At 36.2% G+C, this 21,473-nt stretch overlaps 2 long non-coding RNA genes across 3 annotated transcripts in view; one reads left to right on the top strand and one right to left on the bottom strand.

The window, feature by feature from the left end:
- Nucleotides 1–21,473, top strand: part of LOC308195691 — a 767,404-nt gene that overhangs the window by 42,374 nt on the left and 703,557 nt on the right. The window lies entirely within an intron of this gene.
- On the bottom strand, nucleotides 112–21,016 carry LOC308195690. The gene is made up of 3 exons (XR_013951736.1): nucleotides 20,200–21,016; nucleotides 5,045–5,184; nucleotides 112–3,563 (listed from the first exon to the last, which is right to left on the bottom strand). It is a non-coding gene; the product is annotated as an uncharacterized lncRNA (long non-coding RNA).

Raw genomic sequence — 21,473 nt, 5'->3', positions numbered from 1 at the left:
ATAAAATGAAGGATTTGTCACAGCTTGTCAGTTTGGTGGTGTTATCACATGATCTGAGAGTACATGTTGCATGATTTGTGATGTAACATGAAAGCATGAGGGAGTGTTTACAGATACGAGTCCATAGATACAAGAGAACCAAAGCTGGTGTAAATTTTGTGCAATACCCTGAAGCGATCAGTACCTAGAGTAAAGCCCCAGAATCACACTCATATATTGTGTCAAAAAAAAAAAAAAAAGCTGATTTGCTCCAGAACAAAGCTTGAAAATAAAATATCTTAAATGCTATACATAATACAAAAGTGATCAGGATTCAGGGATAAACTATGGAGGGTTGTGGGTTTTTTTTGTTGTTGCTGTTTTGTATTTGGGCAGTGAAGAGATATTACCTTTTTTTTCATGTCTATGAGATCTTTCTGATCTTATATCCTAAGCGATCCCGCTTCACTCACACAGATATTTTCTCCATTTTAGGGGTGAGGTCACACTAGCTTAACATCTTCTATGAAATCCTATGTTTATGCTTGCAAAGTTTAAGTTTTTCTTACTCTTTTATAGTAAATTAATGGTTTTCCTATAAATCATTTTCCCTGGTAAATCCTATCACAATTTTTTTCTTCTTCCTGGCACATTTAGAACCATTATTTAAAAACAACAACTGTTCATTTAAGTGCATCATACTGCATAAATATTCTTACGCCTACACTGAATGTATGCCAAAAAAAAAAAAGTTTGTATAGCTAATAATAACCCTTCCCTTCAGTGATAGAATTAATCGTTGACATTCTGTGGCCCGTGCTATATGGCAGATGAAATCAAATGATCCTACTCATCTTTTCTGAGCTTAAAATCTCTGAATGGCTGCAAAATATTCTCAAAAAAATAACATTTTTAGTTGAATATAATGCAACTATATGCCCAGAGCATAAGATGGCCTTGCAAATCTACATTTTATGATTTTATAAAACAAACTGAAAATCCTGCTGAGGCTAGGCTTTCTATTTGTTGCATCTAAACACAATGTTTCCTTCTCCTTCATATTAAATGACAATCTTAAGATGCTAAGTTATGGAGGAGTGACATCTGGCTCCTTGGCAGATACCTCAGGCAACTGTGTTAATGACTTTCGAGATGGTTATGTATCTGTAATAGAGTTAAGTTTGTTGTCTGAATTGTATTATCGTCTTACTCTGTTAGACATTTTTTTTGCTTTTTGTCCTTTAGCTCACATTGGAATCACTGAATCACTCATAACCCTGACTTATAAGCCTTTTCTTGTATTTCCATCTGCTCCTGTATATTTTTGTTTGGCTGTGTGTGGGTTTTTTTTGTTCTTTTTTTTTTTTTCAATCACAGAAAGCTGTGAATGTACTTTGCAAAAAGCTAGCTACCATCATGGAACTTCAAAATGAATGTTTTTTCTATTGGAAGTTTATTTTTAATGCTTGATAAAACTGAAGATTTTAGATAACAATGCATTTTAAAAGAAGACACTAAAAAGAAAATGTACACTTACTGAATACTTACACTTAGAATTGAGAACTACACCTCAAACTCATTGTAAAAAACAACAGTTTCAATACTAAAAATTAAAAATGGAGAAAAAATATTCTAATATTTTCAACAGGTATGTATTAAATTATATGTATGTGGACAAGCACAAGACAGTATTTCTAGCTTGCAAACAAAATATTCATGACTATTATGACACCAAAATATTTGTCAAATTTAATAGGGAATGAATGGAAAATATGCATTTTTTTAATTTTTGAGGCATGATATTATAAAATTTGTGCAATCCTATAAAGTATTAATCCTATGTGATATCTGAAATCCTGTATTCTGAAATGAGAATACCACTCCTTAACCCTCTTATCTCTTATTGTACCTGGTTGTCCTATGTGATGTATAAAAAACAAAAATACTGAATAGATCCATTGATTTCCTGGAGAAGAATTCTAAGTCCCTTTTTCAGATCTCTTCAATGTATGAGGATCATCAATATGACAGAAGAGACTCCTCTTTTGATATTTTCAGACATTAACTTTTCCCTGATGGAATATAGCACGTACCTAGTATTTATCTGAGGGGAGGGTGTCAAGGGGATGGAGCCAGTCTCTTTTCAGTTGTGCCCAGTGACAGGACAAGAGGCAACGGGCACAAACTGAAGCACAGGAAGTTCTGGCTGAATATGAGAGGGCACTTCTTTATTGTGAGGGTGACAGAGCACGGGCACAGGTTGCCCAGAGAGGTTGTGGAGTCTCCTTCTCTGGAGATACTCAAAACCTGCCTGGATGCCATCCTGCACAATGTTCTCTAGGTGACCCTGCTTGGCAGGGGGTTTGGACTAGATGATCTTCAGAGGTCCCTTACAGCCTTGGCAATCCTGTGATTCTGTGTTTCAAATGTCGTTAGCTGGTACAAATTAATTTAAACTTCAGGCCACAGAACCATATTCTGTGCTGGTTGTGAGGTGACTGCTGTTCAGAAGCCACCCAAACTCTGTGGAAGCAAGTGAAGAAGAGCCCCTATGCAGTCAGATAGCAATAGATGCCGTGTGCAACCTAGGACTTCCTAGAGCACCCAAGACCATGAGGAGATAGCTGTATCTTTCCTTTGATCCTAGAAGTGCTATGGAATTAGAAACCTAGCTATCTCCTGATTATATCTTCTAGGTATTTTCCTTTTTGAATGTGAACATGACAACTCTATTCTTTGATGGCAAAAAGGATGCAGTATACAACAGACAATGCAGGTTTTATGTCAGCTAAGATTTACACCATCTAGGACTTCACCTACACCAAAAAACCAGCTAGCATTGCAAGTCAAGCCAGTAATTCAGATGCATGAATGAGACAATTACAAATAGTTTTAAAATCTGACACTTCGAAAGAAAAACTCTATGCTATTTTATGATTTTATGGTTACAGGGCTTTCCTGAAATGTATTAAAATTACATAGATACTACAGTTCATAGGTTGTGCTTTGCCTATGCTGCATATACATCCTTTTGCCTCCTTGGGAGTTATTAAAGCCTTAATTTACTTCATAAAATACTGTATTTGTTATTTTAACTTATAGTTGAAACACTCATGTCTCATATTTAATTAAGAATTACTGAAAAACAATCATTTTGGAATGACTTTCATACTCATTTTGGAATGACTTTTAAAGTGTGTGTAGTCAAATAAACTACTGATGTAAACTATAGCTAGTAATTTAGAGGCAGTAAATTTCTAAGTTAGAAGAAACTCAGTATAAAATTCTATATCCTTAATGATAAAAACATCCATTATCATCTTCCAAACCATCTCAGTAATTGCTCGTATAAAAAAGAGGTATTATAAAAATGTCTCTATTTCAACTGGCCACAAAGTTTTGATAAAGTTAGGAAAAAAAATCCGTGAATTTTCCAATTTTTTCAAGTCAAACTAAGCATAATACATATATTTCTGCCAACATGGACTGTCTTTCAGGTATGAATTATTCTCATTAGAAACAGCGGAATCTTCTTTTCAAAAGTTGTCAGTCTCTTGCGTCTTGCTCAACACAAACCTTCAACCCTATTAAAAAAAATCAGTGCTTCTAGTAAAGGTGTGAACAGATGTTTTATCTCTACATTTTGTGCATAAATGCAAGTACTCTGATGTAAATTGATCAAACTGTAGAAACAAATCATTTAAGATTTGTGCAGTGATTAATAATAGAAGCCAGTAATCAAATCTCCCTGACACTAGCACATCTGTTACAGAGTGTTTCTAGTTTGCCCTATTATGCAAATGTGCAATAAAACAAATACATTACTTGATTTAACAGCTGGTTGAAAAACATTATTTTTAGGTGATTTTTTTTAATGTATTGTTTTTTACCATTGATAGCTGCTTGATGTAGACTAATTCAATTATGCTTATGTAGAGGGTCACAGAATGGAGATGAAAAAAAAAAGTACTAACTCTTCTCAGGAGCTGTTGCAGAATTTTAAAGATATTTAGAATTCCACTGACACACAAAGCTTTTGAAAGAACAAAGTGCACAGGAGAAGAGTTTTCCTTAAGTCCAACACTTTACAAATCTTCTCATATAATTTGGCTCTTCAACACTATTAGTGTCACATTAGTACCCTGAAAGGATTTTGATTCATCACTGCTTATCAAAATGAACTTAATCTCAAAAAATGTTTCTGGATAATTTTGTTGATAGGTTCATGAACTGAGGAGAGGGAAGCATCAGAACAGAATTTAAGCTATGCTTTGATTATCTTGCGTGGTCCAAAAATAATGTAGAATTCAGCAGCCTTCAGCACTAGTATCTGAGACCTTCAGATTTTTTTTAAAGTGAGCAATGACAACTTTGTCATATTCCTGAGACAGGAAAAAAATAGAATCGTTTGAGACTTTCTTACTTTTATTTATTTATTTTATTTCTCCAGTGCCTCAGGTGTATATTTGAACTTCTACTTCTGTGGAATGGAAGAGCAAATAAAAGTAACAAAAGTAAAATGTGTCCCTAAGACAGAATTTTGTTCTGAAATTTTTTTTTTTTTACTGCAACCATGCATATTTTCCCCCAAAATTCCATATGCTAAATTATACTTTTTACAAAGTAGTGCTATAAAACTAGGCAAACATTAATTTCAAACAAACATAATCTTTCAGCTCCCTGGGTTATCAAATATCCAGCTGTGCCAGCAAAGTATATTGCTCTGGAGGGATGCATTTTATTAGTTGTCTCAGAGCTGAATAGGTTGTTTTATCAATTGCATTCAGAAAATAACCAAAAAATATATTTTAACAGAAATTTCTGTAAGTATTTGAAGGTCTTATAGGCCACACTAATATGCAACATGTACACTGAAGTAATCCTACACCCTTTAGGGAGCTGAAAGGTAAACAAATATATTCACCATTCTCAGTGAGTACTCAAAAAAGTGGTGTTTTTTTTTTTTTTCTGTATGAAAAAGATATAGATCTGTATCGGGGAAACATATGGCACACAGTCCTTATTCCATTTTTCTGGAACTAGAAATTCAGGTGGTACAACATACCTTTGTCTCTTGAAAGAATGATTATCAGCCCATGTTAATAGAGACGTTGATCCAAATGTCGAAGTCTGTCAGATTTTCACTTTTTCTTTTCTACATTTTTTTTTTTTTTGGCTTTTTTGTATGTACAGCAGAAAAGGCAACTGAAATCAAAGGAGATCGTGAAAAGAAGACGTCATCGTTGGTGTAAAGTAAAAAACAAAACAAAACAAAAAAACACTAGAAACTCATCAGGAATTCATTAAAGGAAACACTGAGAAATATCTGTGCTTGTTCAAATTCCAATAGATCTTCTCAACTGCAAAACCAGCTTTCAGAAGTACCAGGAACAGAATTCCCTTGGTTTCTTGACTGCCCTGATTTTGGTCAAGTCAAAAATTGCAAGTAAAATTTTCCTAGCAATATTCTTTGTAAAGTTACAAGTGAAAGTAAATAATTTTTTTTAATATATTAAACATTTTCTAAATATCTTTAAGGTTATTCTCCCTCTCTTTGACATCATGTGTAAAGCAATGACACCTCTTTTTATGAAAAGAGAATAAGAAAGAAATGGAGTAATGTTTCTCCTTGAAAAGTGCAGAACTGGTATGGTCCCTACAGAGCTACTTAATGCCTGAAAGCAAGCATCTAGTGCCATTTTAGAAGGCCTAATATGTTCAATCATATTGGATAGGGTAGATATGGCACATGACAAAAATCAGCCATGCACCTTTTGGGAGAATCAGTTGAATAGTAAACATTAGGTCATCTAAAATGGTACTAGATAACAGCGTTATCTGATTTGTTTTCGAGCAACATTATGCTTGATAAATCATGGAAAACTTTAAATGACCATAAGGTTTCCTTTCTGACTTCTTTCTCCTGGATCCTCATTTTCCAGATTACCAAATCCTTTAGAAAGCCTCCATAGTGAAAAGAAACTATGTACTCTGTGAACAAAAAAAAGTGATGTATAATAGCAAACCTTTGGGGTATAAGCAGTTCTTAGGAGAATTTCTCAGCATCAGATTTACATTCAGCTGTATTTGGGCTGATTTAGTAAGATAATTGTTGTGGTCATGTTCTAGGACAAGAACTACGGAAGGAAGATATGTGAGCTGTGTGCTCTTATGTCCTACAAGTTCAGCATCTCTAAAGTGGTGAAGAGAGGTCATTTATAACACTAGCGGAATCCTGGACAGTCTTTATGGAAATATTAGTGTGTAAACAAGGGGATAATCCAATTCAATAGAACAATCAGAGGTATAATTTCCACATTGCTGTGTAGAAATGGGGTTTTACAACACAACTTTCTTTAGTCAGTAATTAATAAACATATAGTAAACTACATAAGCAGGTTGACAATACTACATAAACTACATAACCGGTTGACAATAACAATTCAAGCAAAGGCACATAAAACACCTGCTAAAAGTATATCCTGTGTTTGTAATTCACTATGCTAGCAGGAACTGTATAACAGGAAAGATAAAAGAAAATCAATAATTTTGTGGTTTGGATAAAAAAATGAATGTGCATTTGTAGTAATCAAGTATAGCAAAAAATAAGCCTTGGATTAATATTTTAAGACAGAATTAAGGGGAATAAAAATAAAACACTTGATCAGTGAACAGAATTATCCTGATAGGATCATTGGAATTACAGAAAATGAATGAATGAGCTGAAGTTACAGATGCAGCAAAAATAATAAAGCACACATAGCATGTAATTGAGGAGTGCACTGAGATGATAAAAATGGCCACGGAAGTCCATGGTAGTAGAAATTCTACAGCAACACAGTAAAAATGAAATATGGTTATTGAAGTACTATGAAATCAGTAGATTAATGAGTTGAATATTGTTCAACTGCCCTCACACAAACCATCCCCCTCCTCCCTAGCTTCAGCTGTCCACAGATGTCAGTCAGCTGCTCTGTATAACCTCCATACAATTCATACAAAAAACACATGGATTTGATTTTTTCTGGTAACAAAGCAGAAATATGGATGTGTTGCCAAGCTAAAAGTCACAGAATTGATTGTCCATTGTCTTGAATCTGTTTTTGATAAAGTGATTTGATTGAAACACCATATCTTGTCTTGTTTCTTATTCTTGAGACTTAGAACTGTTACCAGGAAGATTTGCTTTAACCTAGACTCCTGTCCCTCACTGATGTCTGCAAGTTTGCGAGGGAAAAATGAATTACCTATGTCCTCAGAAGCTCTGCGTCAAAAACTGCAAGATCAGTTTTACCCTACTACCTAACTGCAGCTCAGTGTACGATATATAATCAGATGTATGTTTCATTTCTTCATTCTACTTTCTATATAAACTTTACCAACTAGTTAAAACACCTATCACCATTTGCTATAAAGCATCTTATTGCAAAACAAATTGAATTCTGTAGCGAAGCTGTGTATTGGTCTGATGATAAACATCACACTGCTTCTTGATGGTAGAAAGGATACCACGTTTGTAGACCTCCATCAGCATTTGACATAATAAAGCACTACTGGCTGCTAGCCATAACATGTAGCAAGATGAAATACCACTCCATGGTAAGAATGATAGTCTCCACAAGAAAAATCAACAATTTTTCAATTAAATGTATAAGAATCTAAACTGGTGACAAAGACAATGAAATAGACTGCCACAAAGAGGGGGTACCTGCACGTATATCATGATCACTATAAGTAGCCAAATAACCCACTTCAGCACTAGTAAAATTATCTATGTTGCTGACTTGTGTTTCACTGTCCAAAACAAAGCCTACACTCAAGATGAACCATATTACCACTGTTTTCCCTATGCTCTGATATTCCTATAGTTTAAACAAGCAAACAAACAAACAAAAAAATACCAATAATGTAGAAGAGTTTCTTTCATCAAAATTTTTGAGGCCAGGAAGTCTCTTAGAAAAACTCAGGAACTTTCAACACACTGTAACTCTTCTTCAAAAGTTCAGTTTAATGTTGCTTCAGATAGCTTGCTTTAAACCATTATGGAAAAGACAAAGTATAAATCTAGCCTTGAGAAAAATTTACTGTAGAATGACATTTGAAACAGCATTTTAAAACACACATTTACAATTTTTTTTTTGTTTTGTTTTGGCATGAACACATTTGTTTGAGAAAGGATAGTATATGCAGAGAAGCTGTAAACTATTTTGAACAAAAGTTATCCGGGCATTACTGGATGCCCTGGACCAAGTAATGGGAATAATCAGTATGTTCTTGTAGGGACAGTCCTACAAGGCATCAGGAGTGCAGTCAGTACTAAGGTAGAATGCACATGACAGACCAAAAATATATGAGATGTGTTATATGTATACCTGACAGACTGGGCTGACTGAAACAAGAAAAAATAACCTTTCTTGTTACAATGGAGTCTTGTAAAAAAAATAGCAACCATAAAATTGCAAACATTAAACATGTTTCTTAACTATGATATGATGGAATGAACCCCTCTGTTAGAGCTGATAACTTTCTGTTTTCACGGGATTAGAACAACAACGGAAATGTTTAATTACTTGTCAATAAAAAGTGACAGGCGCTATAATATGTGGAAATTCCAACTTATGACAACTTGGAATACAGGTGCAGGTAGTAGTTTGATGTACTTGCAAAAGCAAGATGATGTTAACAATCTAGTTAGGACTATAGAGCAGCTTGTAATGGAAGTATACAAGAAATAATAGCAATGAAATGAACTTCTGATATTAACGTATCTTGATGTCATGTTTGGACAGAATCATTAGGGTGGTAAGGAAATAATGTTTGTATTCAAGGTTCATGAAAGACGTCTTCAATATCTAGTGAGTAAAGGTACTTCATCTCAGAGGAACTTAATTTGATGAGAAACAATAAAGCTATACTGTGTCAGTGCTATCAGAATAACACTTAGAGGTTTTTAAAGATTTTTTTTTTTCATGATGCAGGTGGTGAGGCACTGGAACAGGTTGCACAGAGAAACTGTGAATGTCCCATTCCTGGAAATCTTCAAAATCAGGTTATATGGGACTTTGGGTAACCTGATCTAGTGTAAGATGCCCTTGCCCATGGCAGCGAGGGGCTGGACTAGATGATCTTTAGAGGTTGCTTCCAACACAAACCACTCTGTAATTCTGTGATTTCTTCTATAAATTAAATCATTTAAAGTCGTTCCTGTGCATATATATACTCCATGCTCATTTACCCCCATATCTCTATATACATATGAGAATTATCAAAACATACAACAAATCTGACTTTTTTATTGCACTACAGAGGTTAAAGTACACTATTTCTTCATCCTTCTGCTCACAGAATACTGCATCACCTGGCTGTAATGGACTCTCCATTAAAAATAGTTAGCTATTTGGATCTGGGTCAACTAACATCAACATAAATCCTGAGAATGGCTTAATTTTATGACTTTAGCACCACTGGAAGATGCATGAACTACTTTGGCACTGTGTTTAGTATATACATAGAGCAGAGACTTCAAATTCTGGGAAGTCTCTGTGTATCTCAGCAGGACTTTATATAATTTTATGCCTTTATTTTCTTTAAAAATCACTTGTTTCATGTGAATTATGTAGCTTTTATTTCCACTGAATCATTTCCCTTAATATCTATTCCCAGTCACTTTCAATCACGTATTTTTAGAAAGCACACCTTACCTTTCGCTGGACTGATTAATTTGAACAAACAAAACCAAAAAACCTCCAGTCTCTCATCACATGAGTTCTCATTTTCAGCTCGTCATAGTAATTTCTCACCCTTGCTAAATAATATCATGAACAAAACAAAGATTACAGTCAGGGTACTGGAATAGTATTTCTGTCTTTCTTATCACTAGCTGTAATACTAAAGCAGAAGTGCTTTTTTCCTTATTTCAATTGCCGTAAAATAGGGACAGCATTGTTATAGAGTCTTGTGTCATATACACAAAGCATGCATAAAATAAAAGAACATAGCAGGAAGTATATAGCTGGCCTTGAAGATCTGACATTGATACTAAAATCACATATTTTTTTCCTCGTTTCAGTAAATTGATGACAAATTCATATATTCTTCAATACAAACGTTATGTTGGTCCACAGACTAATGGTTGCATGATTTCATGCAACTGACCAATAAATCTCATCAGAACATGATATTTTCTGTCAATACAGAAACTTTTTCCCTTTTAATGGAAGGATTATTTTTAAGCATGCACGTTACTTATTTATTTTAAAGTGACCTGATTGGTTGACTTGTTGCTAATGTGGCAGGCAATTCTACTATCCGACAACATACTGGGGTTCCCTAGGGTTCCATTTTAGGGCCATTTCTCTTCAATGTTTTCATAATTGACTTGGATGCAGGACTTGAAGGTATACTTAGTAACTTTGTGGACAACACTAAGTTGGGAGGAGTTGTTGACTCCCTTGAAGGTAGAGAGGCTTTGCAGAGAGATCTTGGCAAAACAGAGCGTGGGACAATCACCAACAATATGTTTACCAAGCGGAAGTGCCAGACTGCACCTGGGAGGGGGCAACCCTGAATATACAGACTGGTGGATGAGAGGCTGGAGGGCAGCCCCTCAGAAAGCAATTTGAGGGTTTCGGTCGACAACAAGTTGAATATGAGCCAGCAGTGTGCCCTGACAGACAAAACAGCCAACTGTACCCTGGGGTGTATCGAGCACAGCATTGCTAGCTGGTTGAGGGAAGGGATTGTCCTGCTTTGCTCTGGGCTGGCATGGCAGCACTTGAGCACTTTGTGCAGTTTTGCACACCAGAGCATAAGAAGGGCATAAAACTATTGGAAAGCATCCAAAGGAGGGCTATGAAGATGGTGAAAGGTTTAGAAGACTACATCTATGAGGAGCAGCTGAAGTCACTTGGTTTGTTCAGCCTAGAGAAGAGGAGACTGAGGGGAGGCCTCATGGCAGCCTACAGCTTCCTCACTAGGGGAACAGAGGGGCAGGAGCTGAGCTCTGCTCTCTGGAGACAGCAAGAGGGCCTGAAGGAACATCATGGAGCTTCAACGGAAGAGGTTCAGGATGGATTTTTGGAAAAGACTTTCCATTGAGAGGGTTTTGGACACTGGAACAGGCTCCCCAGGGAAGCGATCATGGCACTGTCTGTCAGAGTCAAAAAGCATTTGGACAATGCTCTCAGACAACTGGTCTGATTTTTTTGGGTGGTCCTATGTGGAGACAGGAGTTGGGTTTCATGATCCTTGTGGGTCCCTTCCAGTTCAGGATGTACGTATTAGTATGTTGTGAGACATCACAGTTGAACTAAAAATTAGATCAAAATAAGACCACCACCACCACATCATCTTCTGCACTTTAACACATGAATTAAAAATTAAAAATTTAAGACAGAAAATTTAGGACATGATTTTAATGAGAATATGAAATGAGAACTTGTGTTTGTTTTAAAACTTTGAATGTGTGGCATAATGTTCTTCATGTCCCTGTTCATTTTCTTCAGGCCCCTGTTCAGGTGCCATTTGTGGCATAAAGACCACACGGACACCAGGGTTGTTTTAGGATCAGTAACTGCTACTACTTTATTGATGGCATAACTTCAACTCTCTCTTATTGAGGACAGCCTCCCTTCTTATACCATTAGCTCTAAAACAGTACTTTTCCACTAACTATTCATTGGTCAAACAACTTTGCCCGGCAACCGCAAACACCCAGCAACTTCCATGTCTTAAGGACTGGAGAACAAGCAGTCCGAGACAGCAAGGCATCTCCCAAATCACCCTTCTTTGTTCCTTTTAAATTCTTTACATTCCTCATGGCCTCATTGTTAAGAGTTCAATATTATCACCAGCCATGGGGCTTGCTGACCGCTATGGCCACACTCCCACAGAATGAAAGAGTTATTGAATTATTGTGTTGTTCTTCACTGTCCTCCCATTAATCCAGATTTATTCTAGTCACGAAAGAACTAGAATCTCGCCCAGAAAAATATAACCTACTGGAAATGCTACAGGGTGCATGACAGATTTCCAATGTCTTCAGCTTTTTACTCATACCTTTGGATCTTTTTTGGGTATATGCAGAGCCTTGTAGTTTAGTAACCTGTGTATTACCCTTTCTTAGGCTGATTTATACTATGAACATCTCTTCTCATCTTTACAGGATGAATTTATATATTTAAATTCAAAAGCAGCTTCATTTTGCTCATTTATGAAGTAGTATGTCTGAAGAATTAAAAGCCTCACCATTTGCATTGAGCCTACAACGCATTTAAACTTTACCCATTTTATCCCAACAATTACTTCAAGTAAACAACAAAGTAAGATAGTAAGAAGTGAGCCATCAAACCAGAATGAATTACAAACATAATTACCTTGTTCTGTCCTCCTTTCTGAGGTGACATCTCATGGCACTAATTTATAGACACAAGATTTAGCACTTGGGCTTGACAGATACAAGACATTCAGAATGCACAAAGACTTTTGAATTCTCTATCTCCCTATGTAGATCAACTAGAACTTTGCAAGTTTTCAGCAAAGTCCTCACCTACATCACAGTTCTTGAGTCTCTTCCCCATCACCCTCATTATCATTTGCTGAAGATTTCCCAAAATCTTTTGACCCCATGGTAAATGTATAGATATGACCCAATCAAAGACTACTTTATTTCTCTTGTGATATAAAATATTGCAGCTCTTCTGCTAACAACCTTCAAGATTATAAGAATGCATAAATCAGTAAATAAAGTAAAAAGGAAGAGAAAATGAGTTCCCTATGTGTCATTAACGCAATTGTACCAAACTAATGTTTTCCTACTGTAACAAGAGAGAAATCCTGGAAGAATGTTCTGTGACAGTGTCTGGTAGCTTGGGAATTTTACTTAGTCTCTTCCAGAACATGATGAAATTGAAGATGCTATGGATATGCATGTCTATCCATTAGAAAGAAAAAAACCTCTGTTCTTCTCAGAGTTTTGGTAGTGGTCACAAATAGAATAGAGGATTGTGCCTACTTCTCACGCAGTCAGTTTCAGAAGGATGTAAAATAGGAAAACCATTTATCTTCCTAACATTGTTAATTATAACAAGGGAACCAAAACAAAATGGCTAGTATCCTTTCTTACTTTGTGTAAATTGAAGAAAGAAACAGTAACAGGCCAAGGATAAAACACATTTTCTGTAACAAAATAAAATTATACATATCTATTGCAGTTTAATTACTACATTTTTGAACTGGAAAGTCAGATTTAGCATGTAAAATAATCTGCCTCAGGTGAACTTTAACTTACTGGGTTCTTCTTTTTCAGATATGTTTACATGTTTCCAAAGAAAGCTGAAATCATTTTCTAAAGAGATATTTAGCATTACTTTTTGGGTACTGAGTATATATTTCATAGTGTTCCTATTTCACAAGCTTGGTCTGTAAAGAATATGCAATGCTCCTCACCTGAAAGAGGTCCTTGTGACTCATTCTATTTTAGAGCTGAAAGAATATTGATCACCCATTAAGCAGATTTAGTGTGTGTAATACCATCCTCAAGGTGGAGATAAGGAGAAATGCAGTGGAGGAACAATAAGACTACTTAATATTCTAATCTTAATCACTTATCTACTGTCCGTATTTATAACACTGCTCTCAGTGGAGAAGTTCTTTTGTCCTGAAGTATCACTCAGGGGTGTTGTATTGTAATTCACTGGAGAGTATTTGGTTGTTTTAGAGTTCTACTTTAATTTGGTACTGATTAATAAAAAATGAAGTCTTACAACTGAGATTATAGAAAGCGTTATTATTGTTTTCATACAATTCTGAAATTGAAGTTAAACTGACAAAGTGACCTTGTTCTGATACAGAGTATTTTGGTGAAAAGAGAAATGCAGTTGTATTTCATTTTACCAACAGAACTCTTGAAATGTTGTATTATTCTGTTGGCACATCTGTGTTTTAGGATGTATCTATTCATTCAGAATAAGATCCTGTAAATGCAATTAAGGGTCACACATATGGTATGAAGAGTCAGGGATAAAGGAATTAAATTCTTATTTTTCTTTCCCTGGGGCTACAAATTGGTTTGCAGGTTACCATTCATTGGAACACCCGAGTGCTGACAACAAACAAAGCAGCTATAGCTGCACTCCACTAGACAGCAGAAAATCAGATTCACAGAAAAACACCCATCCGTAACAAGTACAGGACATTTATGACCAGAACAAGGATTTACAGAACTCTTCAGTGACTGAGCATTGCCTAGAGTTCAATTAAATTCAGCTCTCCAATTGATATTCTGTATACTCTGGCATTTTAATTCTAATAGTACCACAGCAGTTATTTGCAATTTTCTTGTATGTTAGAAAGAGTTAAAAGGAATTTTAAGGTTATTTGCTTCTTTCTGGATCATTTTTTTTCTCCATAGTTCACTTTCAAAGTTTTCTAACATCTGACGTCACCACATTGTCCTACTGATTATTTCAGCTCCCTAGGGCTAAAACTTATATGGGAATAAAGCATGACATATAGTCACTATGGAGCTCAATGAGTACAAAAAGCATGGAGCATTTATTTCAAAAAACCATTTGGTATGAGAATATGGTAGACTGTGTAGACATCACTAGAGGGAGTCATGACCACACAAACCAGATTGGAATGTTGCATAAACATCCTACCAAGCTGAAGTCTGGCTCCAAACTTTGAAATTTGTGCTCTGTTATGCAATAATCACATGTGGGAACTTCCCATCTATTTTTCTGGAAAAAGGGAGAAGGGAAAATGCATCTATCAAAGATTTTTTCATTACTTTTTTTTTTTGGAAACAAATGATAAAGGAACTACATTAGTAGAATGTACACATTTCATCAGTAGCCAAAAGAACTTGTTGAGAAAGCTCTGCATGGGGATTTTCAAGGTTGGAGACTCCACAACTTCTCTGATCAACTTGTGCCACTGTTCAGCAACCCTCACTGCAAAAAAGTGTTTCCTGTTATATTCAGACAGAACCTCTTGTATATCAGTTGGTGTCCAGTAACAGAACAAGAGGCAATGGACACCACTGAAAATATCCTGGCTCTGTCTTCCATACACCCTCCCTTCATAAGATCCTTCCCTTCACTCTTTGTGAGATCTTGATAAGAACCCCACGAGCCTTCTCCAAGTTAAACAGTCACAGCTCTCTCAGGCTTTCCTCATGAGAGATGCTCCAATTCCTTCATCATCATAGTGGCCCTTCACTGTACTCTCTCCAGTAGGTACATGTCTCTCTTGTACCAGGGAGCCCAGAACTGGACACAGTGCTCCAATGTGGTGTCACCAATGCTCAGTCATGTAAAGCATCAGAGACTGTATAAAGACATGTATTCTTAAGAAACCAAGATCAGAAACTTGATACATTGCAACACATATACAGACCTTAATTAAAAGTGGGACAACATCATCAAAATCAAGCTCTTTTTGTGTTCTGAAGGAACCAATATCATCATTATTCTGCATTCTAGAAACAAATAGAACTAAGACCATAGCATAGTTTCCTATCACCAAGCTATAATATCATTAAAAACAAAAAAAACCTCTAGTTTTGGACTATTACTGTGACTAAGATGTGTTCTTACTAGAGTCAGGCTCTCCTCACACTCTGGCATCCCTACTTTTCTACTGGTTTAGGTTGACAACAGCAAGACATTCTCTTTCTTTTGGCCTCAAATGGCTGATGGCTTTATTCCTTCTGTGCTCACCTGATTTCAGCTCCCAGTTCCATGCAGGTGCCTAGGGTGATGCCTAACAAATTTGAGGTGATGCTCTGCCTTTGAAATACCATTGGAGGTAACCTATGAGAGAAAGGCCTCAATAGAAGCCTCATGGTATAGATTCAGTTAATAAATGACCTGTAGATTGGTGATTGCTATTCAAAGTGAACACTGTTTCTCCTAAGCCTGTTTTAACAGCACAGGTTTTCTAGCAGCTATAGGCCAATCAAGTAATTTAGTCAAGGAGTTAAGAAAGTTTTGAGTGTCCTTTTAATTCCTTACTACACAACCATATGTCACTCTTCCTAAATTAATGACTTTATCCTACTCACCCTCTCTTTGCCAGTTACCATCAATCAAACAGTAAACAATACCACATGACTGATCTGACCAGTTACTCAAATGATAATGATAAATAAAAGCAGGAAGCAGTATGAAACAATAGACAATCTACAAACTAAAATTTGTTTCTAAACATTCAAAATTTTTGAAAAATCAACATAATACAAACAGCTTGTGAAGAGATACATTTGTTAATTAAATTGACAATTAGTAACAGAGTTCACCTATTCGGCTACATAATATAACTTCATACAGCTGTTCTCAAACATTTACTGTGTTCCACTGAAGGTTACAAAGATGTTTCTGTGTTTTCATATATATATATATACACACACACACTATATATATTTTTCTTCCTTAAGATAAATTTTTTGTCTTAATTTTCTTTTCCTGCATGTATCCTTCTTTTGACTGCCATATGAAAAGCATTTAGAAGGAAAATGTTAGTGTTTTTCTTCTTTCAAATACATCTCTTTGCCTCCTTATTACTTCAAGGTTTAACTGGAGAGTTTTAAAGTGCCCTCACATAGGGCCCTCAACCAGCAGCTCCGCAGAACTGTTTTTGAATAATTCATCAGACTCAATCTTACAGAGTGACTAATGTGCTAATTATACAGAAGAGTCATTTATAAGGTTGGGTCGGGTACTCAATGCTAAACATCATTATAAAATATTCATATGGTATTTGGGAATTTTCTGAAAACTGCAAATATGATATACATCCATAAAGATGGATAGTTTCCTCAGCACTATAGTCTTGTTTCACTGAAAAGATTTATGAAAAGATTTATGTCTACTGTGATTGTGTGTTAGAAATAGCTTCCCTTTTGCATACTGCAAAGCTAATTAAAAATAGCTCAAATTGGAAGCCTCTTATAGTCACAAGACGTCCATCCCTTAATGTATTCTCAAATCTGAACTCAATGTTGTTTATGGATTTGTCTTTTAGATCTTGTTAATCCTGTTTACAAAAGTTGTGTGAAACATGCACTTTGGCATATATATGTCACTGCAATATTTCATCTTGAACTATAAGTTTCAGTCATTTTTTAAGTGAAGAAATGAGAAGCTTTTGATTCATACCAGAAGGTAGAGCCTAGTGAAAAAAAAGGCAACTGTATTTGTTACTAGGGTAGGTGAGATTCTTTCATCAAATAGGATGGAACAGGAGAAACAATAATGAATGAAAATCTAGCCCAACAGCAAAACAGCAAGGAAGGCTATAGATCCAGAGATGTTTTGTAGCCTACAATACAGTTTTGCAGCCAAACAGGACCATCTAAAGCGTATATGACATCTTACTAGGAATATTTTTGCTATTGATATAATATGCTAAACTTCATTTCATAGGCAATGAAGAAAGTGTTCTTTTCTTTTTTAAAATTCCATAGTTAGGTAAACTCATTAGCTTTAATCTTCCAGACTAAGCCATGATTCTACCAGGTATTGCTTAATATAATTTTTTTCACACACTTTTCAAAAGTAACTGGCTCATACTGTCCAGGATTTCAATCAGCCTGAACGCTGCACTGTCCCCTCACTGTTTCCTCCTTGTCTTCTCCTCTTGCTCCCAACAACAAAAGTATTCCAGAAATGCAGACCCAAAAGTACCTCCGGATACCAGGACAGTTACGACCCATTCCAGACACCCAGGAAATGCCAATTGTGTTCATGGCATCAAAGCAGACCACTGGACATAGGAAAATACACCTTTTGCCTGTTTCTTTGGAGATCAGACCACCTAGAAAGAAACTAATGACATTCCCACCCCCCCCACCCCCCAAAAAAAAAAAAAAAAAAACAACTACTAAGTTTTCTTCACGTTACTTCAATTTCCACTTAGGACCCACATTTTTGCATGCATATCTTTGTTCTTTTCTTGTTTGTTTGTTTTGTTTTCAGTCTTCCAGAGGTCAATGTTTGTTCAAGTATATGAACATATCTGTTATTAGCCTGCTGTCTGAACAATGACCCTGATTTCCGATGCCTTCAGGCTGCTCCTTCACTCCCAGCAGGAGATCTTCTGTCAGACTTGATGCCCAAAAAGCCTCATGAGCCATTTCACATCTTGCTGCTGACATTATTTTGAACTCTGCTGTCATCATAGCATCTTTCTTAGTCATGGTTTAAAACCTGAAATAACTACCCTAGAGTGCCTTCTTTTCAACATAACTCTGTCATGTAATGTCTCATTTTTCTTACTCTCAACTGGTTTAGAGATATGAACAGTTATGTGAATAGCAAATGTGCTTAAGTAAAAAATAGCTGCTACTAGAAGAAACAGCATAAGTTTCTCCTGAGTGTATAGAGACAAAAAGAGGGGAAAAAAATGAGAGAAAGAAAATAAAACCCCATGTTCACAAGAAACAATTTAAAAGACTAAGAAGTAAACTGGTGATGTATGATGAGCAGTATGGCACTCTTACATTTGGATACGTGGGAGGACTAACTGACAAAGCTGAATGCAGTGAACATGGTCCTAGACCAATGAAAAATAAATCCAATTGGAAATAAAGAAAAAGATCAGAAGTAAAACTTAATGCAAGAATGATTTTTCAGTTATATGATTTTCCCTTAATATTTCTAAGGGATTATCTTCCAAGGAGCCAAGATAAAGCTAGCTGTTATAAACAAATGCTCATTAATAATCATGGCCTGTTTCCGCTGACACAGAGAAGGAGAAAAAGGTAACAGAGTAAACAATAAATCTGTGAAAATCCCACAGAATTGAGTATAAGGTGTTTCATTTAATACATCTGCCTAACAAAGGAAGCTAGAAAAATCACAGATTGGTACTCAGGTTTGAGAATGTATATGGGGGAATAGTGATGGGTAACTGGGATATTCTGACTGTTCCAGCAAACAGTACATGTAAGTTAACTTCAGAGATACAGAAAGTGGTACTATATTAGTAAGAAAGGATCTTTAAATTTCCTCAGCTGTTGAGAGAAAAAAGAGAACTATGTTTTTTATGAGAATGAGATCCCTGTACTGATCCTGCACCAGGGAGAATTCTCAGAAGAATCTAAAGTTTTGGTAAATGAGTTATGAATGTGTTTCTTAGAATTCACAGGGATTTGCAAGGCAAGGGGAAATCTTTACAGGAGAATTTTTCTGTGGTTTGCTTTTTTCATGATCCTTCCATGTGAAATTTTTACGCAATGAAAGGATCTCAAGTAATCAAATTAACAAATACACTTTCTACATTACACATTCGAACATAAAATAAGAAACACATAGCATGAGGACACTGCATCTTTTAAAGTAACGTCTTAACCTATTCCTGCTCTGACAACAAGTGTGAAAAAAGTTTAGTGTCAGTGAATAATATGAAGATAAGTGATAAATCCTCGTAAAATATTAAAAAAAAAGAGAAATTATGTGCTGATATATACTTATATTCTTCTACTTTTGCTAGTTATATGTAATACTAATGGCCAATTTCCTCTTAAGGAATTAATGGGCTACTTTTTTATTATTATTTTTTAGATCCTGAATGCAGCTTCTGCATGTTCTAAACCTCAGACTGAGGATACTGCAGTCCTGTGAGCTGGTATAGCTTATATCTTTAGTGTAAATTCAGTGCAGCTCTCTGAAAATATTTTTTCTTTTACTAATATATGTATGTGTAGAAATCAATAAATAATAATGGTAACCATAATCTTATTATACTTCGGAGAAGATTATATTTATTGGCTGTAAATAAAGTCAAGTATATCCTAAAATGTTAATGTTTGTACCTTCTGATTTCATTGCTTCTTTTACTATTTACTGATTCTGCAGTAATCTCTCCTCCCACCCACTCATCCACCCACCCTTCCTGCTGCCTTCCCTCACACTACCTGCAGTTTCAGTAAGAGCTTTTTATATCATTGTATTTGCAGATTTCATTAATTAATTCATACTCCTGTATTTTTATTGTTTCTTTAGAATTAATTCTCATATATGTTGTTGAGGATCTTCATAGTTAGGACTGAAAAACAGATCAATAGATTCCATAGAAAAAGTAATAAAGATTATTATGACGCCATGACAGCATAAACATTGTGTGTTGTTTTTTTTTTTTTGTTTGTCTTTTTTTCTAAAGTGGAAGGAACAGACACTATAAAAGGAAAAATAGAAATGCAGTGCCTTGTATACTTACCATGGATGGATCTGGCTGTCGGGAAGCTGCAAAGGCTAGTAAGTGTCCTAGGGCTGGCTGCCAGAAGCCACAGGGGGTTCCCACAGGACAGCTGGATAAAGGGCTTCTCCCCAGCCAGAACTCATCCCACTGCTCCAGCCAGGAGCCAGGCAGCCACTGGGGCAGTGCCAGCCTCGGGTACCATATAACCCCTGGGATAGGGACAGGCTAAGGCCAGGTCAGGACACGTGCCCCTGAGTGAGCCCTGCTCAGAGGGGCCTAAGGCCAAGTCAGGACACACGCCCCTAAGTGGGCCCTGCTCATAGGGGCCCATGGCCAGGAAGGGTGCTGGGAAGCTGGAGACCAGCCCTGATGCAGCCTCACTGGGGCAGGGGCTGAAGGCCCTGGGGCTTATGTGGGGTCAGGGGCAGTGGGTGTGGTGGAGGGAGCCCAGGTGGCTGAAATGGGGCCTGAGGCCCTGGGACTGGTTGGGGAGCCCTAGGGGATGGGAGTGCTCTTGGTGCAATGCTGTTCTCTGATGTGATTTAAGTCAGAACACCTTTCTCACAAAGGAAGAACTGAGAACAAATAAAGTTAATTAATTGAAGAACGGATGAAGTGCACTGAAATGGAACATAATGGGCCCATATAAATATTAGTGAATTTTCAAATTCATATTTTAAATAATGGCTGGAGAAGTCCTTTTATATGTAAAACATTACAAACCTACCAACAAATCACAAAGCATTACCTTCAGCAGCTTTTTAGTAGAAAAAAATAAAGATTTTTTTCAATTTTCTTCAGAACTGAGCAATTCAATTACAAAAGAATTTAAGAATCATGTTTTATGTAAGCACGGAGAACAGTTTTGTAACACAGGCTCCAAGTTGCTTATTGCACAACTGATGCAGTTACTTGGAACAGTGATCTGTCTTGTTTTAGATACCCTGCTTTCACCTGGAGACTGGTACAAGCCAGTTCACAGAAAATTCATGGTCCTCTCCAGAAGACAAGAAAGAAATGTATTTCCTAAAAGATTTAGCTTACATCTTAAAATCAGCTAGAATTGAGATGTGAAAATTAATTGTATTAAAGTGTGCAGGACCTGATTTTGATTTCCGCTGTGCAACTGTCTGGCATAGATATCGAAATCAAGAGCAGTACTGTTGCTTAATGATCTGTTCCGTCTCAGGAGCAAATGAAATAAAATGCTGTAACTTAGGTGAAAAGGGGACTACCTAAATTAAAAGTAATGGTCACAGTTCTGGTTGAAGTGTACTGAAATTTGAAAATAC

This window comes from Anser brachyrhynchus, assembly GCF_964034855.1.
Source record: "Anser brachyrhynchus genome assembly, chromosome: 5".
Lineage (NCBI taxonomy): Eukaryota > Metazoa > Chordata > Aves > Anseriformes > Anatidae > Anser > Anser brachyrhynchus.
The sequence above is the reverse complement of the archived record's forward strand: the minus strand, read 5'-3'. Positions and strand labels throughout refer to the sequence as shown.